At 33.1% G+C, this 12,865-nt stretch overlaps 1 protein-coding gene across 9 annotated transcripts in view; it reads left to right on the top strand.

The window, feature by feature from the left end:
• The first annotated feature begins 266 nt into the window (after positions 1 to 266).
• LOC116345640 (glutamate-gated chloride channel) overlaps positions 267 to 12,865 on the top strand; it is a 74,325-nt gene continuing 61,726 nt past the window's right edge. For 7 of the 9 annotated variants that reach the window (XM_031775174.1, XM_031775170.1, XM_031775173.1 and 4 more), the window contains exons 1-3: positions 346 to 431; positions 675 to 755; positions 1,074 to 1,521. The gene's annotated coding sequence lies outside the window, so the exon portion shown is untranslated. Of the gene's footprint in view, positions 432 to 674; positions 756 to 1,073; positions 1,522 to 12,865 lie in introns of all 9 variants that reach the window. The other 2 variants (XM_031775168.1, XM_031775166.1) reach the window with 2 other exon arrangements.

Below are 12,865 nucleotides of genomic sequence, written 5' to 3'. Positions count from 1 at the left end.
ATGCAATTTAAAAATGATTTTGAAACATTTTTTTTTAAATCATCGCAAGTAGTTCCACTTTTAATTCTCATGTTGAAATGAAATTAATTTTTGTGCACGGAATGAAAAGAGATAGAGCGTCGAGCGCACCCAGCGGAAATTGTTCAAATGGGAAAAGAGTGTGTGAGTGAGTGAGCGAGCGAACGAGCGAGAGCCTTCTCATACGAATATGCTACATTCCGATACGATTTTCAATTGTATGGCACGTATATTTTCCTTCTCAACTGATTTTTCCTCTTTCAGTATTTGCATGGGCCACATGAAAAACCATTCAATTTTCCTTAGCCGTGGTTCAGTTCGTTGTGGATTTTCAATCGGTAAACAATTTTCACAGTTGTAGTTCGTGCGCGCTTAGATTGAAACATACATTCTCAAGCACAAATTGCAGTGTTGTAAGACGCAAATGTTTCGAACATTTTTTTTTCAAATCTCGTTTTTTTTTTTTTTTTCAAATTAATTGAAAATTTGAAATAATTTCTTCTAATCTCTATTGCTATTTTGAAAAATACGGTGCAACAAATTTTTATTTTTGATCAATTTATGTGAAACAACGAATAAAAAAATATGAACAAATAAAATAATTGACCGAAAAGAAACAATCATAAATTATCGTTATAATTTTGTTCTGATTCTAGAATCAAATTCACTGAAATGATAAAGAATTAAATTGACATACATTCACAATAAAAGAACGAAAAAAAAATTAAACGATTTTCGTAAGTGCTTCGAACGATTTTGATTTTATATGATTTTATTGGCGACGTTTTAACAAGAGATTTTTTTTAAATTTTACCACACTTTAACAAGAGATATCTATTGAATATATTTTAGGCAATTAAGAGCACACAAACAAAATGAATTATCTCTCGTCGTAGTAATCTTCTAAAATTTACTTAATTTTTTTTAAGTCATCGATCTCTCAATAAATACAATTTATCTTATGATTTCATCGAAATTATGTTCGTAGATATGAAACGCGTCACTTGAATTAAGTAAGTTTTAAATTTTATTTTATTTTCTGTTACAAAACATAGAACGATAGGCAAAGAAGCGAAAAAAAAATTATCAAAAGAAAAAGTACTGTGAAGAAAATAGTGCAATAAATTTCGCGACTCTTGAAATATCAAATTTCTTCAAAGCCACACACACGACAACAACAACAACAAAAAGTCGAAAGTCCCATTGAAATATACATTGAAAAAGGTCGATCAATTTTGTCCTTTAAAAAAGAAGTTTATTTTCGTTTGAATCGAAAGTGACAGTACGAAATAGATTCATTTTTGTATGTGATTTTGATTAAGAACTGTGAATTTCCAACAGACATTTATACAACACATACACACAATTTGTTTTTTTTTGTTGTTGTAATGTTCGTTGTTCGTGTATTGTTTATTCGGGCTGCATAAACATGCGATGTGACGAAATTCACCACTGATATACGATGTTCAACGTATGATTAAAGGATAATCGGAAGTTTTAAAGGTTAGTTGAACAAAAACTATATAGAAATGCCTAAATAAGGCATTCACCAAAACCAAAAAAGCACACACAGACACGGAATGAATCAAAAAAATAAGAAAATTATACGCCATACCACCGAAATTAACGTAGAGGTTATAAAGGTAGAAGGTTCAAATCTACGTGCATATGGACAAAACGAAATTGTGCTAGTTAAGGTTATATAAAATCATGAACAGGACCATTAAACTTGCACATATGCAAACGAATATTTTACGTAGTTTAGATGCTCACGTTGTTTTTCTTTTGGTTCGGCTATAGTTTTTCATTCGCGTTACCTCGAATTGATATTTCATATCGTCTATTTTTTTTGTTGTTCCTCTTCTTATTCAAATGTTGCTCATTTTGTGTGACACACAGCAATAGCAACGTTATGCGGGAGATAAAGCAAAGTAAGATAGGTATAGAGAAAAAAAAACACTGAAAATAATTCGAATTGCATACAAACAAACAAATATGTAAAAATGAAATGAGTAGAAGGCAAAATCAACAACGCCAGCGAAAACTGAAACATACCAAGGATATATTATGTTGTGTTATTCAATGGTGCATGCACGATTCGCATGCCGCGAGTACACGTACACAAAACACACGCCAGCCAGGCGATCGCATGCATTATGAATTGATTGTGTCTCACAATCACCTTACATATACTCACACAGACACAAATATACAAACAACATTGAGAGCATGGCGGTGTCTAGAAATGAATGTGCGGTGTCTAAGGGCAGAGATCAATTCCGATTTACTTTTTGGGCCAATAGACTTGAAGAGAGCGGAAGAAAAAAAAAGAGCGAAAGAGAGAGAATGAGACGAAAAAAGGTGCGCGCTCGTAATGAAAAAATATAAATAAACTACTGTTATAGGGATGGAAAAATGGATATAATTTGAATATTTACCGAGTATTTTTATTCGCTGCAGTTGCTTTTTTCAACACAGTTTCATGCCTGCCTACATAAGTAAGATGCATTGCTCATTGTAAGCCCGACGGTGTATCACCACGTAGCGGATGCTGCTACTTGCCAAAAGTAAATGAATTCTCATATGTATAGCAGTATATCCTTTTGATTATGTGTACGTTAGTTGGTGCAAATTTTTTCTGTCAAGATTAACTACATGGTTCCTTCCATGCGAATTTGCTTTAAAATTGCACTTTTGTTGCTGTTGTTGTTACTTTTGTTATAAAATGTTCCATACTACACTGTGTTTTCATAATGGCGAGAACGTTACGGTGTTGATAGAGAAAGCGATGAAGAGAGAGAGAGAAAGAGAGAAAGAGGCATAGCATGGGTGCAAACTTTTATAAACGTTTATCCACTCGTTGATAATTTAATTCAAGTTTAAATAAAGCACTCACCTTTTATGCTTTCACTCAAAACATGATAACAGCACATTTTTAATTGCTCTGAATAAAGTTGTGACAGATTTTCAATTGCCAGTCATTGCCATACAATTGCTCTTGCACATCTCGCAAAATCGTGTTATATCAATGGAACATCGTAAATGAACAACGACATCATCAAGTATTTTGTTTGGAGCGAAAAAGAGAACGAGCGTAAGAGAGTGTATAGCATGTGTAGACATAACAAAAAAAAACAACAGCCACCATATTCAGTCAACACAAAAACCATGCTTAACGGTCGGTGATGTGTTGCCGGAAAGTTGTATTTGTTGTCAAACTCGAAAGAATAATGGAAAATTTCTATCATACCATGAAAATTGCATACACAATATTTGCAGTTATGTGTCATAACTCGATGGATTGTCTGATAAATATGCGAGAAAAAAAAAGGACAAACAAAATTCAACACTTGAGGCATACATTGACCTTTTCTTATATCGTATACAATACACATACATTCACACACACACACATTATGAGAAGATGAATGTTGCTCATTTTGGCCGCACATTGTATTTTATCACTTTCTTGTTGTTGTTTACCATATTTAACATTTTGTCTTCTGCTTGTGTGCATATCAATTGGTTTACTTATTTATTTTATTTTCCTCTGGAATATATGAAACAAACAATTCTAATGAATACGTGCCCAGATGATGAAATCACTTCATTTCGCATATAACTCATACATGGGCACAAGGGGGTGTAATTTCGGATAACCTCCCCTCTTGAATCGTTCGAGCTATCATCCCCCCGACGGAAGCCGAGAAATTTTCCGATTTGCTAGGGATTTTTCACAGGAAAGTGAAGACCTTTTTTTGCTAATCAACTTTAGAAATGGAAGAAAATCTTTAAAATTGCAAGGGTTTTTCGCGAAAAATTCTTTCGATTTGCTAGGGATTTTCATCAAAAAAGTGATCTCCAAAAAAAATCCCATTTTGCTGAGGTATTTCGAGAGAAAAATTCTTTCAATTTGCTAGGGGTTTTGATTGGCTGATGGACCCTCCCCCTTAAATTTTTTCCGTGCCCATGTATGCATATAACATAAATTTGTGTACATTGTATTTGAAAATGCAATGTAATGCATGGGCCACTTTCATATGTGAGGCAAAAATTATTTTTCGACGCAGTAAGACATCTTAGTTCGTTGTCCCTTTGTGTAAAAAAAATCATCTCTCGTTTTCTCTTCTCCTTTATCTGTGTGCCACACTCTGGAGAATTGGCAAATGCTACATTTAAGTTTATTCAGACTCAGCATTAGCAAAAGCAATCGCATGTTTGTTGTGAAATGTTCGACATTGTATGTATTGACATCGGCGCCATTTTAATACATATGCTGCAACAAAAATAACAAAAAAAAAAATCTGTGCCGACATTAATATGACGAATAATTCATTGGAACATTCCATTTTTTTCGTTGTTCGCACAATTCAAATGATGACAGCAAAAGACAGTGTATAATAGTAATCATGTGAAATGCTAACAATAATCAATGCATGTGGCCGCCCTTGATTGGTCGGGTTTGAATGATCATTGGAAACTGAGAATGCGATTTATACGTATAAGTCATGTATAGTATTTGTGCCAATTTCGAAATTGCTCGTAAGCACGGTTTCTATATGGCACTTGAGCGAATTTCATTCAATGGATATTATAATTGTCAAATATTCAAAATTTTACATCGGTTGGCATCATGCAAATGGCAATAGTTTATTGTTTTTCGAAGTTATTTTTATTGCTTTCTCTCGCTCTCTTTGTCGTCGATTCGTTATATTTGTGTGTCGCAACCTGGAACCAAGAATAAAAAAAGCATTCATTTCCGTCATTTGACATCCATTTCCGAGATATTTTCGTGTGTTCGGCTATTTTATCAGATTTTGACCATAGGGCACGTTTCACAAGGTTGAAACAATATTCACAAAGTCAAAGCTCAATTTTTTCTTTGTTGCTTTTCTACACATTCATTTGGCTTGTAAAACGCACTTTGTTAATATTTTTTTATTTTATTTTTTATTTGGTCTATTCCATCGCACAAAGCAAAATCCAAAGAAATAATAATAATACAAGAGCCGAGTCATTGGAGCAGGAACAGGCTGTTAATTGTTCAGCTGGTTATTAGCGTGTGCATAGAAAGCCATGGGCAACGTCCTTTTTCATACGATTTTCTTTGGCACAAACTGACAATATAATGGCTCATAGCCGACCCAATCAACAAAAAACTGAAAGAACTGAACAAAAAATAATAATAATAATAACTGAAACGAAATGAAATGACTACACATTACCAATGTTGCAAGTACTATCTTTTGTGTTATGTACGCCATTTAAGTATCTCAGGACAGTTGAAAGCAAACGCGCAAAAAAGGCAACTTTATGCTACTCGGGGGCATAGCTCATAGAACGAATAGAAAAAAAAATGATAACAACACCATGATGATGAATGGAAAATAATGTCGAAACAAATGAGTACCGAAACTAGAATATGAACGAGTAATTTATTCATAATTTGAAGTATTTTGAAGAAGGCGTAACAATGATAAGCGGTATAAAGAGAACGCGACAAGCTTCAACTGTGAGATGACGTCGACAGGACGGTCGACAGTTGTTCGCAAAATGTCGAATGTTTAATGCATGCTCTCTTTCTTTCTCGACTCTTTATCGACTATTTCATAAGATTTTCATTCACATGCTATTCACATAAATATCCGTTTTCAAATCAACGTCAAGTCATTTGCTATGCATAACCAAACTAAGTTGAAATTTATGCAGTAAAATAGATTCCAGGTTCATTTTTAAGCATACAAATATTAACTATATACCATTTTGTGATGGTTAGTCTCCAACGGACACATAATTTAGTCTAAAAAAAACTAAGCCAATCAATTTGGCTAGAACGTTGGCCAAAATAGAAACCCCATCAAAACAACCATTTTGAAGTATGTCAGCGCACAAGGACGAGATGTTCATAATGTCAAGAAAACTGAACGAAAAGACAAACTACGACAAAACTTGTTAATAAAATATAAACGAAATATTGGATAATGAATAAGTACAGTTTCCAAAACGAGAACTGTCAATCCACTTCGAATATCGAGCCGTCACACAGCAATTGAACTTCATTCCAATAAAATTTATATGTAAATGTGAACCCCGAAGTCGAAATAATTGTTTGAAACGGTACAAAAATACCTCGACTTTATTCCATTTCGATGCCATTCCAATAGCAAACTACAATAATTATTATTATTTCATAGTTGTTAATTGTGATTTAATATTTAACAAAGTGACAGTAAAACTTTTACTCAATCCTACACGCACTCGACAGTCTGGGTTGGTTGTGATTTTTGTTAGTTAGTTAGTAACGTGCAAGTATTATTCATCTTGGGCGCAACATTGTATTTTTATAAATTTTTTTGTCCTTGAGGGAATTATCATTTCGACGAAAATAATCTATTTATATTTATACAACAAACCCAATTGCACAAAAGCAACCAAACATTGTTTTATTCGTTGAATGCGAACGAATAAGCTGATATTCTTCGTACTTTAACGAGTCGCTTGAGTGGTTTTTCTCACCACGACCACTTTACAATTATGGTTGCTGGATGATTTTTTTAAAAAAGAAAATGAACTGCTTGAAACTAATTATATGATAGATACATGTCGGACGCTGTGATGTATTTTTTTCAAATTTTTGTGTTGCGATTTCACTCATGCGAAGGAAATAAACAAGTTTGTAAGGTGGCGGGCAACTCAATTGCTTTACATATGATGTTTTCAACAGTGGAATCTCACCAGGGGGCAATTTTTAGTGCGCGACTTCAAAGCTATATAGGGATTTAGTGCTTTATTGGTATCTTTTAGTGCTACAAAAATAAAAACTAGTGTTCAACTTGGTGACATGAAAATATTTTCAACCCCTTATGATTTCCAGCAATCTAATGGAGCACCGATTGTAATTTGAGCTGCTGTATGTACTTCCATACTTCTCTTGGTTACTGCCAAACAAATATCAGCCAACCTCAACTGTACATGAGAAATTTTAACGTTGAGGTTAGGTACCAAAGTTTAGCCATTTTCAATGGTTTTCTGTGGTATGTCCATATAGAATGCGAAATTTGGCTGTTGTGTGGGCAGGAAGACGACATCAATTTTCTAACAGAAACCATTCCATATATTCATAGAAAATGTAATTTGAAAATTGTTCGGTGAATGACCACACTACAATCACATAATGGAAATTTAATTTCGAATATACTCTCTCTATCTTCTTTTTTTTTCATTTCATGTACAGAAGAATTTCGTTTTATTTGGTTTCGCTTGTCAACTTCAATAATCATATATCCCGAAAAATGTTCCACTTCAACATACCGTCAAAAGGGATGTATAGTCAAATGTCCGCTCATGTGAAATTTGAAACTTGGGACTAGGTTTAAATAATTGTACCAAAAATGTACTTAAATGTACCACAATTTTTTTTTAATTGTACCTTACTCGTTTGGATAATATTTGAGGTTCAAATTACGGGACACTTCAATTTGCCGCACAACAGGCCAAAATAAATATTATGGTTGATAATAATTGTACCTAAAATGTACCTTAAAAATAACTTCATCATTAAGACATTACTTCGATGGTGTTGTTCTGCAGAGCATTTCCTTCAAAATTATCGGGGGGTTTTCCGGTAAAATGGCAAAAATGAAAATCAACGATATTTTTTTTCAATTTTTATGGCTGATAATGATTGTACCTAAAATGTACTTTACTTCCTGCAAGTTTCAAGACGATCGGATAGAAAATATGTATAACTCCCATACAAAAGTTACAATATCTGGAGTAAAATAATTTTTCAAAAAAGTGTGAAATTTGTAAAAATGAATTTTTTTAGTTATAGTCGGAATTTCTTGAAATTTGGTAATTTTTATTTTTTCCGATAGAAAATAACTTTCTGAAATTTTCAAAAGATTCTTTTAGCTTATGTCCAGACGAGACAAAAAAATACCTCTGGATTTTGTATAAAAAAGTCCTATCGTTTGTATGATCCAATTGATGAAAAGGAGCTTACAACATAATAGTTTTGAGATAATTGTAATTGGTTCTGATTTGCTACTCGTTTTGCTTGGTTTAACATCACCACAAAGGTATTTCGTTAAGAGATTCTAAACATACGCACGTATACTGATCATATTTTGTTTACGTTTTACCGAAGAAATTTATTTCAGCATTTCTGTTGCAGCTCGTTGAACTTTTCAGAAATGTAATCTATCCCACTTTAACATATGAATGAACAATTTTAATTCGTTTGCAGAGTATATAATTTTGATTGAGACTTGATATTCTGGTAAACAAGTTTTACTCGCACTCACAACGAATAAAGTCTATAAAGGGAGTTGATACATGCATACTTTCGTTGTTTTTACTTTTCCGCACTGTGCGGACCGCACACACCTAGTGTGTGAGATGAACGTATTGCAATGGGTCAAAAGACACCTCCAAAACCGAAATTCAGGGCTTTTTAAGCATGTTTGTTGTAGATCGGTCACAAGTGGTACCTTGTCGGCTGTACAAAATTTTTGTTAACACAAAAACATAATTGACAGGATTATTGAGGATTGCGAGAAATAGAAATCATTGGATTTAAAACGACTTTGGTTGATCATGTAAATTTTGATACTTGAAGTTATGCCTATGAAAAAATTCTTCATTCAAGTTTCTTCTAAAAGTGGTATTTTTTGTCTACTTAAACACGGTAAAAACGTATGCCAAAAAACCTACCACTGCACATTTTTACAACGAAAAAAGATAATTTTTTGTGCATTTTCAAAGTATTCAAAAATAACTCCCAAGGAGGACATTACAAGGAGATGTGCAAGTACCTCAGATCAACGTTTGTATTATACAAAAACGAGAAACATATTTCTTTCATATATATTATCAGATACGCTTCGATAGAAAACTTTTCAAATGGACCACCGTGCGGAAAAGTTCGTCTTACTGCAGTGAATCTCTTTATTTTATTTTTTTTTGGTACAAGAAAACAAAAACGATCTCTACCGTATCGTTTGATATTCGAAACAACCGAAAGAACTTTATTCACGAACCACTTTTGGAATGACTTGTTATTTCTGATGCGGTGCTTGATTTGAACATATCAAATCTAATAAAAAAAGATTTTTTTCTTTAACAACATAAACCACACAACCCAAAGCTGTTTTGTCCATACTTTTTACATTGCTTCTAACCGAAAAAGGACATTTTCTATTATGATGATTCTCAGTAACAAACAAATGTTTGAAATTTCGGACACTTCATAAATTATGAATGGTGAAAAACTTTTTATTGGACAGCCAATAACTTTTACGACACTTTATCAAAGAGAAACGAATATTGCGTTAGCATGGTCGGGCGTTGATAGTTTAAATGATGTCAGTTTTGCTTGCAATACGAAAATGAATACAGAACTATGTGAAATTGGTAATGAGTAAAAGTTTTTGACAGTTTTTTTTCGAAGCTTACACAAGCAGATTGTGCATTAAGTGTGGACGGTGGACCAAGAAGAGATAGAATGAAATGAATATATATTATCTAAATAGCATATACAATATACATAGTTTTCCTTTCATCACTTTCTAAACATCGTATGCAACCACATCCCTCCAACGGAGTACTGAATTTACATGGAATGCGGTGTTTTGTGGAAAACAGTGCGACACTGTATGATTCCTCTGTTGCAAAAAACGGTTTGATGTTTTGCATCATGTTTGAATAAAAATTCACTGTATCACGAATGTACGGCGTTCATCAATCACGGTCGAAATATGTGAAATATATTGCTTTGCATTTGTCACCGAACGATGTATAGTATACATTGCTTGTGTTTTCATCATAAATTGATGTGAACGAATTTTTATCGAAGAAAATGAGATACATGCACGCAAAAAGGGATTTTTATTCGATGCCAAGCATTTTCGCTGATATTCGAATGATAGATGATACAATACGTGAATGTGGTAAATTTGTGATGTATGTGTGAACCAACATGTTTTGATAGTAAATGAGCAAATGACGCTTAGATATTTCATTTACTGAGTTTGCATCAAAAAGATCGAACGAAAAAAAAACACAATGTGCTACAATATGAAATTATTCATAAGCTGACAAAATGTAAAGCTAGGTTCGGGTTCGAAAGTCGATCCTTCAAAATCCAAAAAATAAAAATAGTAATATTTCACTTTTGGAAGAAAAAACAACAACAATACGATACAGAGTGAAACGGTTACGATTCGATTTTCTTCTCGATATTACTGACAAAAAAAAAAAAAACAAGCCAAAAGAAACAATTACGAAAGAACATGAAGTTTTACTTTAAGACAAGTATAAAACATCAAGTTGTCATAAATCGTAGCGAATCTTGTTTATATATTATTAATGAATACACACGCTTTCAGCAAACCCTTATTTTCAACGTAGTTCACTTTTTCTTTTTATATAATTTATCCCTTTAGGGTTCTCTGTACTCTGTTTTTTTTTTATTTAATTTTATGCTGAATGTCTTGCGCCACGGTTGTTGCTGGCGTTGATTATACGAGACTGCTATTGGTTGTATGTAGTAGTGATGGTAGTGGTAGTGGTGGTGATGCTACTGCAGCAGTTGTTATTCTATTTGTTGTATTTTTTGTTTTGTTTCTGTTTCTCAAGTGGTGAAACGATGATGCGCGCCACGAATGAAACGAAGTAAATAGTATAAAGAGTATGTGAATGTGTGTATTCTGTATACAAAAGCGGTTTTTCTTTTATGATTTTACAATACTTTTATGTCATCCCCCTAATGAAAACGTATTCAGGTCGCATAAATATTTTAGACAAGACGCATAATATTACACCTGAGCATAGCTCAACATATTATACGTGACTTAAAATAACCGTTGATATTTGTAAATATAAGATTCGATCTCTTTTACTGTTGCTTTCTATCTTCTCCAATTTTTATATGAAATCCATTGCAATGCCCGTTACCACTTGCTTGCAATCCAAATTATTTTGTGTGTTATGCGATTTCGTTCGAAGTGTTCGCTTGATACGATGTGTTAGATAGCGTGTAGAATGATGGATTTGAAGAGTAAATATACAAAAGCATTTTTTTTATCAATTTGATTGATTTTTTTTTCTCTTTCAATATTTCGAAGCTCATTTCAATAGACGTATGGATAAAAGCAAATAAATTCACATGAATCAACTGATAATGATTGAATTTGAAACGAAAGAAAATGATGAACAATTTCGAAATGGCCATCCAACGGTGTTCATTTATTGGATGCAACAATTCGAAAAATTTCAAAACTCGGAATCGGACAATTTCGTATAAGCGTATTCATCGAGCATTCTCTCAATCCATTGCTGATTAGCAAGCGCATCATGTGCGTTTTTCTTGTCGTTTGTGTGTACGCTACTTTATTGGTCGCTTCTTTTTTCTGCTTTGGTCGTTTTTTTTCTCCCTTATAGTTTTTTCGAATGTGCAATCGTTTGAAAAATGAAGAACCAAAGCTTGCAAACTAAACGAAACGAAATGATGTGCATTTCATGACCTACATTTCTGTGTTCAATGTGACCGCGTTTTTGCTCTTGTTCAACTCAACTTCTACTCTCTCACTCTTCCTCTGTTTATATCTCTTTCGCTCGCACACTCATGTGTATATAGTTATGAATGAAAGATGCGAAGTTTATATTCTGCTTGTGTAAATATCCAAAGACCATTTGGACATTGCAAAGTTTATATAACAAATATGAAATTCGTTGCGATTACTGTTCTTTTATGACAACCATAATCAAAATAAAAATACATACAACTACAACTACAAGAGCATATGGAGTGCACTTTTTCTCTCGTAATTGTGATATATATATAAATCTCTTTTGAGTAAACCGACAAGTATAATGACCATTTTAACATTGTTAACATGAATGAGTACGTTGTGAATGGATTGAAAGAGGGTAAATAAGGTGCGAACCACTTTTGTGTGTCAAAGATGCGCGGTGTATGGACCATTTTTGAATTCGACCTGTGTATTGCGTGCACCCGCATGTATGATCCTCAATGCCAATAATTATGCTTATAAGCATCATCAAACAATGCATCATAATCGTGGCATAATTACAATCCACTTCACACATTTATAACAATGATGGTTTACCTTTGATAACAAACTACCAATATTAATTGTCCTTTTTATTCATTCGATATTGAAGCGTCACTACTGTACGCAAAGGAGATGCCTACAACTTGCACCGAGACGAAGTACTAAACCACTAGATGACGCTGTCCTTTTACTAAAAATGTATTGATATTTAGTACAAGTTTTCGGTTCTGAAATAATGCTGTTTAAACCGTGATTTTACGCAGCTCCTTTAAAAGAGAAACAGTGCAAGAAGTTATGATGTTTTTTTTATCAATTACCATCAAGTGAAAAGATTTCACTTTTAAGTGAGTAAGTGAATGACAGATTTTGAAGTACATCATTTGACTTTAACTGTATAAAATTGTCGATATGCTGCAATTGTTGTGTTGCTAACGATCACGTATACTAGAATAATTGTAGCAAAGGAAAGTATGTAAAAAGGAAAATAATAAAAAAACCGCAACCGCGAATTCAAACGTAAGAAAAGAATTTGACTTTTTATTTTATTTTCAAATAAAAGTTGAAAAGTATGCTTTAGCTTGGTGTTATTCAAGTTTCATTGCTTATATTTTATTATATTACGTCAACTGCAACTCTTGTTTGTGCTCTCGCTTCAAATATTTCAGTGGTTTGATATACGATAGAAACATTTAAGAGTCTATAACATTTAAATCAATTAAGTTACTGTTGCAAATAAGTATGATTCAGTATTTGCAAACTAGTATTCTATG

This window comes from Contarinia nasturtii, unplaced genomic scaffold (assembly GCF_009176525.2).
Source record: "Contarinia nasturtii isolate CC-2019 unplaced genomic scaffold, AAFC_CNas_1.1 Cnas_scaffold_1371, whole genome shotgun sequence".
Taxonomy (NCBI): Eukaryota; Metazoa; Arthropoda; class Insecta; order Diptera; family Cecidomyiidae; genus Contarinia; species Contarinia nasturtii.
The sequence above is the reverse complement of the archived record's forward strand: the minus strand, read 5'-3'. Positions and strand labels throughout refer to the sequence as shown.